Genomic DNA, 15,898 nt, shown 5'->3' on the forward strand with positions numbered 1-15,898 from the left:
TTGAGTCCAGAGGCATTTTCTACTTGATCTGAACTGAGAAGTCGGATACAGTTTGCAACTGGCCCTTCAGCATTATACCAGCAATGGTGAGCACAGCTTGACAACACCATTCATAAGAACATAAGAAGCATAAGAAACAGAAGCAGAAGTAGATCATTCAGCACCTTGTGCCTGCTCTGTCATTCAAAAAAGATTATATAGAAAGATTGAAATATAGAACAGCACAGCAGAGTACGGGCCCTTCGGCCCACGATGTTGTGCTGACCTATATAAACTTTACCGTATTCAATTTATCCCCCTCTCGACTTCACCTCCCATAACCCTCTATTTTTCTTTTGTTCATGTGCCTATCTAATAGTCTCTTAAATGATGCTATCGTATCGCCTACTATCACCACTCCCAGCAGTGCGTTCCAGGCACCCACCACTCTCATTGTAAAAAACCTACCTGTGACATCTCCCCGAACTTTCCTCCTCACACCTTAAATGGGTGACCTCTAGTATTGGCCATTGCCACCCTGGGGAAAAGTTGCTGGCTGTCCATTCTGTCTATGCCTCTCATAATCTTATATACCTCTATCAAGTCTCATCTCATCCTCCATCGCTCCAAAGAGAAAAGCCCTAACTTGCTCCACTTCTCTTTATATGACATGCCCTCCAACCCAGGTAGCCTCCTTGTAAATCTCCTCTGCACTCTCTCAAAGCTTCTATGGTCTTTTGCCCCAGTGCTTCTTTCCTGCTCCAGACCTATATTCCTTGATTCCCTTGATATCTTTTCAGTTGGATTACTTGCCTTTCCAAACTAACTTGTTTGTTTCTCTTTCCCACTTTTGAGAAAGTGTCCCTGACCTGAAACATTAGCTCTGTTCCTCTTTCCACAGATGCTGACTGACTTGCTGTGTATTTCCAGCAATCTCTGTTTTTATTTCAGATTTCCAGAATCTGTTGTTTTGATGTTCATTCGCAAGAAAGGTAACTGGTTTGTTTCATTTCACTCTATTTTAATTAATGTAAATGTTCATTTTATTTAAGCTTAGTGTGGCTTTAAGTCTTTGATGCTCAGTTATTTAGAAACATACAAGCTATCAGAAGGTCAATAGGAGAATCAGTAGGTGGGGCTTGCACGTTCTTTGCCAGCAGCTAATTACAATGCATGGAATGTCTCACTTCACTGAAGGGCCATAGATGGCAGGAAGATGTTAGTACCTGGGCAATTGCAAGGGCTAAGTGTGACTGCAAGACTAATGTACAGGTAAAGAAAGGGTAATAAAAGAGGTATAGGCCAGATCCTGCATGATCCATCCATTTGTTGGCTCTGGATTCAATTTATATAATTAAAAAATAACTTGAAGCAATCACTGCCATATAGGCCATTTTAAAGTTTTCAAAAACTCTGAGGAGTCCAAAATCTGCTGTCTGCCATCACCCATGGTTCCTGGATTGCAATGTAATATAAATAAGAAGTTTGCAACACAACAGTGACAACAAGAATAACTACTCAACTACGGGGCAAAGTACTAAATAACTGATTGCAAATAACAAAGTAACTGTCTTTCTGCAATTTCGGTTTACCATCATTTCCTGTGGCAATTTGATATTGCAAGAAGAAGAATAGGGCTAGAGTGTTTGCAGAGGGTCCCTCAGGCACTTGCAGCTCCATATTTTCTGCACTTATGTGTTCCACACCTTGGAAATCTCAATCAAAAGCATTGAACATTTTCATCAGAGAGCTGGAGTCACATCATTAATTCCACTAAACAAGTAAAAACAAAATAATACAAAACATAGCTTGCACAGCCAATCTGTAATTTTCAACTATTTTATAATGCAAAAATGGCTTGATGTAATAAAGGAATAAATCAGGAACGTGAAGTGAAAACAATATTTATCTCACTGCATGCCAAACTGAAAATATATTTCCAATCAGAGAGAAAGGGCATTTAAAAATGTCTGAATCAAAATTATTTTAACCTTGGGATATATTTTCTTTAATCCTTGTACAATTTGTTTTCAAATTATATTGTAGCCCCTGCTTTTATAATCATTAATGGTAAAATATTCTGTATCATGGTAATGGGAGAAGTATTATTTTGGATGCCTCCTTCATTCAACTATGTGAAACATTGTGGTGTAGGTGCCTCACAAGAAATGTAACTGCTTTCCTGAAAGCTATTACAGGTCTGAGATTCTCCTCTAGGTTACAGATATCTCCTGGATGTACATTTTATTATTTCTAACATTCATGCACAGTTCATGGGCATTGCTGGCAAGGTCAGCATTTATCACCCTTCTCTAATTTCTCTTGAGAACAAAGGTGTGTGTCGTTTTCTTTAAGAGCACAATGGTTAAACTCATAGCTCTGTTGATAAGTGATGGGTGATGCTAAATTTGGGCAGGAATTTTCTCAGTACTGCTCTTGGTCTGTCATTGTAGCTTTGCTGGAAGTGCTGATGGCTGCAAAGTGGGAGAAGTTCCAAGAAAATTTATGATCACTCTTCTCATTGCACCATTTCTATAATCTCCTTCCCACCATTAGAGCCTCTTGTTTTGCACTGTTTGAGTTCCATATTTCTATATAGTTTAGAAGGAGGCTATTTCAGCCCATGGAGTCTATGCTGGCCCACAGAACAATCCCATTCACCACTTATTTTCCCCGCAACTGTTTTCCCCACATTCCTATCAACTCTCCCACATTCTTCCACTCAGCTACATTAGGAGCAATTTATGTTAGCCAATTATCCTGGTAACCCAAAAGCCTATGGGATTCAGAAGGAATTCGGCAGACCTGGAGGAAACGTGGTCACAGGGAGAATGTGCAAGCTCTGCAAAGAACCAGGGGTCATGTTTGATCTCGTTGAGGAGGCACAGAAAGAAAGGTCAAAGCGGAAGTGGGACGGAGAATTAAAGTGACAGGTTACCAGAAGCTCAGTGTTGGCCCTGCGGATGGAACAAAGGTGCTTCATAAAGCAATCACACGTTCTTATTAGGTTTCTCCAATGTAGCGGAAATTATATTGTGAACATTGAATGCAATATGTGAGATTCAAAGAGGTGCAGGTGAATAGCTTGAAAGGACTGCTTGAGTTACTGGTCGAAGGGAAGGGATGTAAAAGGACAAGTGCTGCATCTCCTACAATTGCATGGGAAAGTGCCATGAGCAGGGGAGTGGTCAACGGAAATGGAAGTGAACGAGGGAGTTACAAAGGGAACTTTAGAATGATGAAAAGGGAAGGGAGTAGAAGATGCTTGGCAGTGAAAGCTTGCTGAAGGTAATGGAAGTTATGAAGGACAGTCCATTGAATGCAGAAGCTGACGGTGATTAAGGTGAGGACTGGCGGAACTCTCTTGTTGCTCTAACCATGAGGAGAGACAGTGAGGGCAGCGATGTAGGAAATCAATGGGGAAAAGTCAAGGGCTTTATCAACAATGAAAGAGTGGAAGCACAGTTAAGTAAAAATAGGAAAGTATCTCTGAGACACCTCGGTGGAAAACTCTTCATCAGAGCAGGTACAATAGAAACAGAACAAATGATAGAATGTGTCATGAACCTTTGAATTGAAGCATTAACTCTTTTGCTCTTTCCACAAATGCTGCCTGACCTGCTGTTTCTAACACTTTCTGTTTTTATTTCAGAATTCCAGCATCTGCAATCTTTTGAAGTTTGTAAAGGAATAGATACATACATTCATAGAGTCAAATCATATGGAAATAGGCCCTTCAGCCCAACTCATCCATGCCAACCAAAATATCCATCCAGGCTAACCTCAGCCGATTCAATCTCTCCTCACAACTCAAGCCCTCCAGTCCAAGCAACCTTCCTGTGCATCTTTTCTGTACCCTCTCTAGCTTAATCACATACTTCCTATAGCCTGACAACCAGAACTGCATACAACACTTTGGGTGCCGTGGGGACTAACCAATGACTTGTACAACTGTAACTTGACTTCCCAACTCTTATACTCAGTGCCTCAGCTGATGAAGGCAAGCATATATATATATATATATATATATATATATATATACATATATGTCTTTCCACCACTCTGTTTACCTCTATCACCACTTTCAGGGAACTATGTACTTGTACCCCTGGATTTCTCTGTTCTACAACACTCCCCACGGTCTTCTCATTGACTGTGTATGTCCTGGCCTGGTTTAACTTCCCAAAATCCATCACTTCACACTTACGTGAGTTAAATTCCATGAGCCAGTTTCCCAGTTGACTGAGATCCTATTGTAATGTTATGCAATCTTCTTCACAATCCACTATACCACTAATTTTGGCATCATCTACAAACTTATTAATTATGCCACCTATATTCTCTTCCAAATTAACAGCATGTATGATGAACAATAAAGGAGCCTGCAGCAATGTCTGCAGCACACTGCTGGTTACAGGTCTCCAATTTGAAATGCAACCTTTGCCTCCTACCTATGAGCCAATTCATTATCCAATTTGCTATCTCACCTAAAATGCTAGAGACACAAGGGACTGCAGATGCTGAAAATCTGGATCAACACATAAAAGAGCTGAAGGAACTCAGAGGGTCAGGCAGCATCTATGGAGGGAAATGGACAGTCGACGTTTCGGGTTGAGTCCTTCATTTCTCTCAATCCGAAATGTCAACTGTCCACTTTCCTCCCATATATTTGAACCTTCCAGACCCGATAGGATAGTCAGAAACTTTTTCCTAGAGCAGATGAGAGAAGAGAAATTTAAAGGAGATCTGAGGGCTAAGTTTTTTGCACAGAAAGTGCTGATCATCTGGAACAAGGTGCGAGAGAAGCATATACAATTACAACATCTAAAAAGTATTTGAGTAGGTTCTTGGCAGAGAAGGAAATGGGCCTAACACAGACAACTGGGATTAACCCAGGTATGCATCATGATCGGCATGGACAGAATAAGCCAAATGGGGCCCAGTTGTGCTGTACATTTCTATCATTCTATGATTCTATGTTGTTGTTGGTAGATCATTAAGTCTGTGAAAGCCTCAGTGAAAAAGAACACTTTGGTCAAAGCTATGGTCAAATGCTTCATCAAGAATCTGTCAATGAGTGTGCTGCTTTCTACATTGACCCACAAGTGAAAACTCAAATCAGACCACATCTGATGATTGTCAAAATCATCATGACCCAAAACCTTTATCTATCAACTCCTTCCAGGCTGCAACAGATGATATCAATGACAGCTTATAGTTTGTTTTGCACTGCTTTATTTAAGAGGTCATTAAAGCTGTCTACACCAAGGCAAATACTATATCACTTTCCCAACACTGAAGTAGGATGAAAGTGTACAAAATGTTGCCAGTGATGCTGCCTTGTCCAAGCTGCCATGGAGTACACATCTTGGCTTGATTGTTTCCCTTGCCATACTAACTCTATGTATTCTATCCTTCTGGACCAGCCTACCATGTGGGACCTTGTCAAGGGCCTTGCAAACGTACATGTAGATAACATACACTGCTTTTGCCCTCATCAATCCTCTTGGTCACCCTTAGAAAACTCAGTCGAATTTGTAACTCATAATCTCCTGCTATGCTGACAATAACAAAGCCATGCTGACTATGTGCCCATTGAATTAGCTGCACCATCTTTCTCCCTCCCAGTAGTGAAACCACTCTTAATCTATCCCAAACACAAAATTACGTTCTCTGAATGAAAAGAAGATGGGGCTTCACTCTGGTGCATCTAATACAGTACCTTGTTATCTGCCATAAACTGCATTGTAATTAGAACTTGTGCAACTGATTAAACAGTTTAAAGATTGTGAGGTGTTTACGTGTGTGTTTTACTATCATGATCTGTGGTCTTCATGATTACAGCAGGATTTAAGTTGTTTATATATACTTCATGGCAGCTGGATTTAAAGTGTGGAACCAATTTGAGTAGAATATAAAGACTACAGTCTCAATGCAGCATTGGGCAACATAGACCAGATCATGATAACACAGCAGGGTCTTCCTCATGCATAATCACCACCAGCGGCACTCCCCAAGCTGATGTCTTCCTGTCCAGATGTAGAGATCCATAGCGCTGGACTTGTCAGAGAATGCCTCTAGCAACAGTAGAGAAAGACAGCATTACTGCCCCCCCCCACCTCCCCAGCCCCCCAAAACCGATCCAGAGGCATTCAAAGGCCTCTGTAGACTTGTCCCTTGCTTTCTCAGCTGTGAAAGCTGTAAGCGATTTTAATATTTAATGTTTGTTAAATGTGTCTGGCATATAAATATTTTTTAAAAATAATTAAATTATTATGGTCAAATAATTTTAAGGGAACTTACTATCCTTTCCCTTTGCCATTTTACACACAGATCTATAATCTGCAATCAAATTAATGGGGTTTCACATTCTGTGCATGATCTGACCTGACCCAGGATATGAAAGATAATTCCCCAGAATAATGTTGGGGAATCCCAGTAAGTCTTGTGTCCAGTGGACCAAACTAACAAAATCGTCCTTCCCGGAAGCACTGGACTTACTGCTGCCCAAATGGCAAAACATTAGTGATTCTGTTTGTAACTGCCAGCATTAACCTGTAAGATCTGGCTCATTTTAGCCATGCCCATGAACTAAGTAAAAGCATCATATCTGGAAAGGAATAAATGAAGTAATATTTATGTTCACTCAACAATCCATAAGCAAATACTAGCATTTGTTTTACACCAGTGAGTCTAGCTGATTCCCCATAATTTGCAAATTCTTCCACTTCAAGGAATGATTCAATTCCATTCTGAAATTGTTGCATCTGATTCCACAATTCTTTTAATAGAGCACTCCAGAAGCTATACTATAAAAATTCTTCAGCTTCTATTGTCAGTCAACTTAAATCTGCCTTATAGTTCTCAATCTTTTGACCATTAGAAACACTTCTCATCAATTGTTTCATGATTTTGCATACTTATATCAAATCTCCCTATCCTTTAACATCCCTTGGCTTTGTTTAATTGTAGCAGTAACAGAAGCCATGGATTGTTACAGCTTGTTCTCCAGAAGGTAACTATGCAACCTAAGTTATAAACTTCATCAAATTTATGAAATATTAATGGCTGTTTTTCCATGTGCCACACAGCAATGGATGGAAGCAGTTGTCTACTCAACAGATTTATACTGTCTGCTTAAATGGTTTTTCCTGGTAACTTATTACACAACTCTGGAATTCTTCAGGGGGAAAAGTTCATCATAAGTTGTCTGCTTCTTCCTTACAGCGTTTTTTGTAACTTATGTTTCTGGTACTTGAGATTGTCAGGATGGGTGAAGAATTTGACTGGCTTACTAATCGAAATGTTTGAACCAGCATATTAACCAACAGCCTGGAGCCATTGGATTGACAGCCCAGTAAGTCTTAAGCAGTGGAGAGGGGATCACAATGGAGAGTGAATAGGGACCCAGGTCAACAACTTAAATTATTTTGTTGAAACGTAGATGAGGACTCCTCCTAACCTCATAATAAACATTCTTCTTAAGGAATTGCTTAGCCATATAGTCAGTAAAGCTGGCTTGGACATTTATATTTTATTTGACGTAGGAAGCAAATTTGAAACAGGCCACATAGTAAGAGTTAAAATATCTCCCTGTGCTTTTCTGCTGGTGAAGTAACCTCTGAGATTAAAAGTAAACAGTTGTAAATAGCTTTCCTCCAAACTTCACCTGGCAAAATCTTCTTCTTTAAGTTCATCCGTGAATTGGTTTTGAAATCACTTTGGGAAAAATAAATAAACTAAAATGCCACCAAAACTTAATGAAGGTGCAGTTGCTCTGAGAAAGAATATGTTTATTTCTAAGCAAACAATCTTTCTGAGCTGTCACTGTGAGTAAAATGAATTTTAGAAGCTGTAGTCACCTTTTCTTTCCTCCCCCCCTCTCTTTTTCTCTCTGTATTTGTATCATCTGTTTGTTTAGTCAAATAGGCTTTGCAACTAAAAAAGAGCACTTGCTTCCAGTTTAAACTAAGGTACTTGTCTACCTTGTCAACTAGATGCAAAAATCTTGAGTGCATTATTTGAATGCAGCATAAAATTGACCAAATCATGCTTACCTGCAGCTGTTTCATTTCCAGTATGTCTCCAGAATGTGTGTAAGTGGAAACAAAGAAGTCCAAGACAGCCTAAAGGTCAGATGTTGATGCAAATAACCTTCCATTCTATTGGTGGACTTACCATCAGGTCAGTTCTGAAGGCAAAGATAAGTGCAGTATGTTTTTATGTTACTTTATTCTAATGCATTTTAATTCTTTTCTTTATTTTTAAATATATTAACTACATTATTTAAATCCACGGAATAGTTTTTAAATGTCTTTGATTATCAGCAACATTTAATAACTGTTCAAAAGCATTTGACCTCTGTAGGCTGCCTAAGGTTGTCAGAGCATTCTGGAGCCAGTGTCTCAGTACTGCAACAGCTGATAAGAACAGATCATGAGAAACACTAGCAGAATACCCAGTGCTGATGGTGGGAGGAATTAAAAATGAAAGGCGTTAGCATGGAGTCTGCTCCACCTAACAGTACATCTCTCAGATGGAGAGGACCAGCTCAATCAGTTCTTGGGTTCGGAGAAAGAAAGTTCGGGTGGGTGGGGAATGTGGTCAGTCAGTATGAGTAGCAACCAAGTCCAAGTTGACCTGGCCAAAGCTGTTCCCAGTCCAAGTAGGGATAACCAGCTTAATCCACTTGTCAATCAAATTTGTTGGCTGTACTGTGGTAAGGGACTCTATTATATATTTTTTTAATAAAACCATCTTTCACATACTTTTTTCTGCATGTATAACCCTGCTTTTATTGGGAGAAGCAGTTGTGGTTTTACTCTTAAGTTTAGTTTCCTCTGCTTTTTGAGTATTTCGGTTGCTGTAAGACCTTTCATGTACACTACTCAGCCTCTAATCCACTGGGATGAAATAATGTTGTCTTTGAAAACTATTATTGAAGTAAAACAATCCTTTTAATATCCCACCTGGCTATTGCTCCAAATGTGGAGGTTGATTGCATTGTTGTGCACAAATTAGTTGCTGTTTCTCTTTATATATATAAAAGTGATTTCAGCTTGTTGTGATTCTTGGTAATGAAGCACTTTGCAATACATTGTGGATACACAAGGCGCTATGCAGGCTCAATTTCTTTTTATTCTTCTATTTCATTGATCAACAGCATGTGAGGTCATTTTGAAATAAATACTTTACAAAACAAGTCTTACATGAGTTAATTGATTTCAACTTTAATTCCCTCCAACCATCACCACTGGGTAATTCTGCTAATGTTGCTTGTGATTTGCTGTTATCAAAGAAGTCCTTATCTAGCAATTTTGTTGGTTATCTTCGATAAACAGATTTCAGCAGGAGAAAATGACATGCAAATGTGAAAACTTAGTCCTAAAAGTGTAGGAAAATGTTTTGTTGTACGAGCTACTGGCTTTGTGCCCTGTCTTCTATAGAGGAAAACATAGCACTCACACTGCCGAACAGCTTATGCATCAGTATTAGTGTCAAGTAATCTACATTTCTGACAGTGTCTGAATATTGATACCTTTTGATTTACAAGATATTGCTTCAAGGAATACATTAATTTGCATATTATTACACATTTATATTTTAAGACTTTTGATTTAAGTCAGTTTTTATGGCATTATTATGCTGCTCTTTTTTTGCCAATAAGCCTCAAAAAGCCTTTGTTTCCTTTTCAAAGGTATCATTTATGTGTTTAATATATTATCTAGAAAAAAAAGTATGGGTTATATTTTGGTGAAAGAACATTGATTCCCTGTTCGCTGAATAAAATGGAGAATTCAGTGGCCATTTTATTTCATCCAGTAACTGAAATAACGGTAAATAACATCACAATTGTATAATTGTTGCTTTTACAATTCTCAATCATCCTAGTTTCTTGTCAGTCAGCATCATTCCCAGAAGTTGTGTTGATCCAACTGTGAAACACACAGAAAAGGATAAAGTTCCTGGCTGAAGTTTCAAAATCAATGCAATCAGCATGGATGTGAGGGCAGATCGGACAATCAAGCCCAGAGGTCAGATTGCCCGAATCATGACGATTTGTTTTTATGGTCATTAAAATTAATAACTGGAAATTGGGAGGACTGTGAATCATATGCACTGACCTCTATGTCTTTTTGCAGTCCTCCCAATTATCTTTAATGTCAAGAAATTCAGGGAGTCACAAATTGGGTGCACTGACCTCCTCATCCAGTTGTCCAACCCAGAATGCTGACTCATAAGATTATTTCTATAGACGTAATGGTAGCAGGAAGAAACAATCTTTTTACTGGCTTTGGGGTCTCAATGATCATTGAGCAAGAAAATCAATACAGCAACATACTGCAGAATAGGTGAATTTGCCATCTCAAAATAAGTGCACCTGTCAAGTTAATTCATAAAGTGAAAGGACCGCCAAGGTAAGGCTGCAACATTTTTGTAGAATATCGCCAAAGTACAAGATGTGAATGTGAAATGGAAATAAAAACACAAAATGCTGACGATACTCAGCAGGTCAGGCAGCATCTTTAGAGAGAGAAACAGAGTTATGCTTCAGGTCAATGACCTTTCATCAGATCTGTAATTAAAAATAACAAGTTGAAAAACAAGATGATGCTGGAGGAACTCAGCAGGCCAGGCAGCATCCGTGGAGAAAAGCAGGTGGTCAACATTTCGGGTCACGACTCTTCTTCAGGACTGAAGATAGGAAAATGGTATAGGAGGGAAAAACAGAGCAGTGATAGGTGGACAAAAGAGGGGAGCCGGGGTGGGCACAAGGTGGTGACAGGTAGATGCAGGTAAGAGATAGTGATAGGCAGATGCGGGGGAGGAGGGGAGAGCAGATCCACCAGGGGATGGGTTAAAGGTAAGAAGAGAGAGGAAAATAAAGGTAGAAAAGGCTAGGAAAGGAAGAAGAGAAGGATGGTGGGGTGGGAGGGGTTTGTGGGGAAGGGGGGTGGGAATTACCTGAAGTATCACCTGCATCTACCGATCACCACCCTGTGCCCACACTGCCTCCCCTCTTTTGTCCACCTATCACTGCTCTGCTTTTCCCTTCTGTATATTGGGCTTCCCATTTCCCTATCTTCAGTCCTGAAGAAGGGTTCTGACCCAAAACATTGTCCGCCTGCTTTTCTCCATGGATGCTGCCTGGCCTGCTGAGTTCCTCTAGCATCGTAGTGTTTTTCATCTAGATTGCAGCATCTGCAGTCCTTTGTTTCTCTAAAAATAACAAGTAATTGATAATAACTTGAGATGTGATTGTTCAGACTCTCAATTTACCTTACATAACCCATTACCTTTTTAATTTTCATAATCTGTGCAAAATAAAGTCTCATTTTAGATAACAGATTTATGGGGAAGGCGAGATGGAATTAGTGGTTGAGAGATGGCTATAGTTCAACAGTTGAGGAGTTGACAGAAATCATAGATTTGTTCCTTATTGTACAGTAAATCTGATGAAAACCCTAATATTTGTGCAAATACCCAACAATGCATTTAACGGCAATACAGGTCTTGAAAGTGATTCTTGTACCCTGAGAATCATAGAGTTGTGCAGCGTAGAAACAGACCCTTCAGCTCAATGCATCTATGCCAACCGTCATGCCAATCTACTGTAATCTCACTTGCCTGTATTAATTCTGCATCACTCCATGCACTGCTCAGTCAAGTACCTGTCCAGATGCCTAGTAAGATTATTGTTGCTACTGTTCCTACCTCCACCACCTCCTCTAGCAGCTCATCCAGATACAACCTACTCTTTGTGTGAAAAATTTACCCATAAGATCCTCTTTAATCCACCTCCCTCTTAACTTAAACCTATGCCCTCTAGTTTTAGACACCCCTACCAATGGAAACAAACACTAGCTATCAACCCTATCTATGCCTCTCATATTTTTACTTCTGTCATGTCAACACTTAGCCTCCTTCGTTCTAGGCAAAAGAGATCGAGTTTATCCATTCTCTCCTGATAACACAAGCACTCCAATCCAGGCAACATTTTTGTGAGCCTTCTCTGCACTGTCTCCAGCCTAGTCAAGTCTTTCCTATAGTGTGGTGACAAGAACTGTGTGCAATACTCCAAGTGTGGCGTAACCAACATTTTATACAGCTGTACAAAATTTCTTGACATCCAGTGATTCATGCATTCTAATCCCAACAGCTTTCAAAAGTTAGCAGGCCCTCCCAAAAGCCAATAAGACAAGAATACTCATCTGGAGTCGCTGGAGAAGTGAACTCATTATGCCTAAAACCTACAATATATTCAGGGTATATTAGTTGACCAAATGGGCGTCAAAGACGGACTTCTGAGCAGGGCGTTGCTGTCCCACATCTCTTCCCTTTTAGTGCTTGTAGTGCTTAAGGTTCCTTATCTACACCCTTTCAAACAGTTACCACTGATGGATTGGTTATTGGTGGAATCAGTCACTTTGGTTCTGAAGGGTCTGTACATCAGAGTGAAGAATGTAAAGCCAAGGTTCTACTGAACAGGTCTTTTGCACTTAACCCTATCTTTCATATGCTTTGTAAATGTGGAAATCAGTTAAGTCTGAATCCAATGGGCTTTCAGTGGTGACAGGCACAGGGATAGGTGAGGAATTAAGGGCTGAAAGTGGGTGTTAAGGTTTGTTGATGGATAAGCTAGACGGGATGAATGCCGGCTACCAGGGTTTGTGATAGGTAGACCTGTGATGCACTTAAGGGATTTTGGTAATCATTGGGATAATTGTTGATCGGTGGAGGTGAAGGTCAGTGGTTGGGGGGCGGGGGAGTGGTGATGTGGGGTCACATTAATAAACCCAGCTGTGTCAACGTTGCTCTCATAGTTCTCTTACTCCTACATTCAGTATGAATCTCAAAGGTTTTGTTTCTCCATCCTGAGACCACACAAGAAAAAGTTCTGAGGGTAAGGTAAAAGGATATGCAGAACTCAGACATATGTGCTACTCACTGCTCCATGTTAACTGAGATCACTTGTGTTTTAGCAATGAGATACATCAAGGTGCATTGGAGTTAAGTGTGATCTCAGCGTTAATGCCAAGCAATAGACCAGAAGGTTTCTCAGAAATAGTGCTACTTTTTGCAGGAAATGCACTGGTAACTATGCTTGTGTATGGAAATAGTGTTTCCATCAATCTTGTGACAAAATTAAGGTAGCAGACAAGTCATTTTACAGCCCTACACATGAGGCCAACAGACAGACTATCTAAAACCATTGAGATCCACATGTACCTTTTACTTTAAGCATAAGAGATAATGGCAATAAGATTAACACCTTACAAGGCTAATATGATAGGAAGAGCTAAAGGAAAAATAAATGGATATATATAGTTTTTGAGCCCACATATTACAAACTGTCCTAAAGTTTGCCAATCCTGTTCTCATCTCAGTAGAAGTCAAATAAATGTGACAGTTTAAAGTAATGTACAAATGGTCCACAAGCACTGGAATCCCTCAGTCACAGGGGCAACTTAACCTGGTTATCATTTAAAAGGTAGTTTTTTTTTCATCAGAAAGAGTCTGTGTGACTTAAGAACTGCAAGGGAAGCATTACTGGAGTAAGATTCAAATATATGCAATATCATTCAGATTTTTGTATCTGAAACACTGCATAAAATGGGTTTTTCCTAAGTACAAATTGGCACATCAAGGAATGAAAGGCATATGATGTCTATAAAATGTTCATGCATATAAAACAGCCACCTTGGCATGCCTTTATTCAGCAGAACATTTTTGTTCAAAATACTTGTTTGTTCTATACCTGTGTTGGTGTCTACACTATAGCCAAATGTGCACTAGAAGGGTTTTCTTCCAAAAATGCACTGCCATTTTCAGCCAGACCTCCAGAAGCAGTTGACCTGAATCCACCTCCACCACCCTCATTAAAGTGTAGCTCACAAACACAAACCATTGTTTGTGCAGACTTATGAACATTATAGAAAGAATCATGGAAAATACCTGCACCGAAGGAATGTTTGAGCGTATTCTGTCTTGTGGGTCAGTAAAGAGCTTTCCAAGTTTAATTCACCAGCCCTGCAGGTACAGCCCTTCAAGTGCACATCCAAGTTCTGCTTAAATATGATGAAGGTTTCTGCCTCTAACACTTTTTCAGGCAGAGTTCAAGACTCCTACACCATCTGGGTGAAAATGTTTTTCCTCATCTCCTGTTTAAACCTTTCTACCAATTCTCTTAAATCTATGCCTCTTGGTTTAAGACCCACTGCTGAGCAAAATACTTATCAAGGCCCTTCATAATTAGACACCTCCGTTAAGTCTCCCCTGAGCTTCCTTTATTATAAAGAAAATAATCTTAATTTATACAATCTCTCCTCAGAGCAACATTTTTTAATTCTGGCAGTGTCTTTGTAAATCTCATCCGTAAGCAACTCCAGTGCAATCAGATCTTTTCTTTAATATGGTAACTAGAACATTGCACTTCTTTGGCACATATTGGTGCATCCAGTCAAGAGAAAAGAATATTTTACAGAACAGCATAGTGGCACACCTAATAAGCAATGAATGTTGACACTGAATGAAAAGTCAAAGGGTGCCAAATTTGAAAGTGCCCAAAAATGCTACATGGATTGAACAAAGAACAATAGAGCACTGGACGAGCGATTTGGTCTACAATGTTGTGCCGATCTTAATGCCAATTTATATTAAATGTTCTCCTCCTGTGTATCATCTATATCCCTCCATTCCATATCATGTGCCTATCGAAAGCCTCCTAAACTCCACCAAACTGCCTGCTTCCACTACTACCCCTGGTAACCCATTTCAGGCACCTACCACTCTCTGCGTAAAATACTTGCCCCTGAAGCCACCTTTAAACTTCCCCCTCTAATCTTAAAAGCATGTCCTCTGGTATTGACATTTCTACCCTGGGGAAAAGATTCTTACTGTCTCCCCAATCTATGCCCCTCATAATTTAAAAAACCTCTATCAGGTCTCCCCTCAGCCTCTGACGCTTGAGGAAGAACAACCCAAGTTTATCCAAACTTTCCTCAGACCCTCTAATTCAGGCAGCATCCTGGTAAACCTCTTCTGCACCCTTTCCACAGCCTCCACATACCTTCCTATAATGAGTCAACCAGAACTGCACACAATACTCCAAGTGCATTCTGACTAAGTTTTATATAGCTGTAGCATGAAGGCAAGCATACCATATGCCTCTTTACCAACTTATCCACTTGCATAGCCATTTTCATTAAACTATGGAACTGGACCCCAAGATCTCTCTGTACCTCAATGCTATTAAGGGGCCTACCATTAACTCTATATTTTCTCCTTTCATTTGACCTCCCAAAGTGCAACACTTCACACTTGCCCAGATTAAACTCCATCTGCCACTTCTCTGCAATGCAATATGCAGGGATTGCAATGGATAACTAACCCATTCCTAATCAATGTAAGTGAACCAGCATATTTATTGGTTTGACCCTTCGACACTGGGCCATTATCGTGAAAGGCTAGATCCGATGAGAACCAGCTTGCAGTGTTATAAACACCAACCTGTGCATCTGAAGCAGGTTGACATTATCCAACTAAAGCTGATCTGGGAAGCTATGAAGCATTTAATAATATTTAAGAGAATGGTTCTGGAATGTTCGAATGGAGGATTTGAAAGAAGAAAAATCAGAACCAGAATCAGGTTTATTATCACTGACATATGTTGTGAAATTTGTTGTTTTGCAGCAGCAGTACAGTGCAAAGACATAAAAATTACTATAAGTTACAAAAATAAAATAAATAGTGCAAAGAGGAAATAACAAGGTAGTGTTGATGGGTTAACACACACAAAATGCTGGAGGAACTCAGCAGGTCAGGCAGCATCTATGGAGGAAAATAAACAGTCAATGTTTCAGAGCCGAAACGTCGCCTGTTTAATTCCCTCCATAGATGCTGCCTGACTGACTGAGTT

The sequence above is a fragment of the Pristis pectinata genome, chromosome 2 (genome assembly GCF_009764475.1).
Source record: "Pristis pectinata isolate sPriPec2 chromosome 2, sPriPec2.1.pri, whole genome shotgun sequence".
NCBI lineage: Eukaryota > Metazoa > Chordata > Chondrichthyes > Rhinopristiformes > Pristidae > Pristis > Pristis pectinata.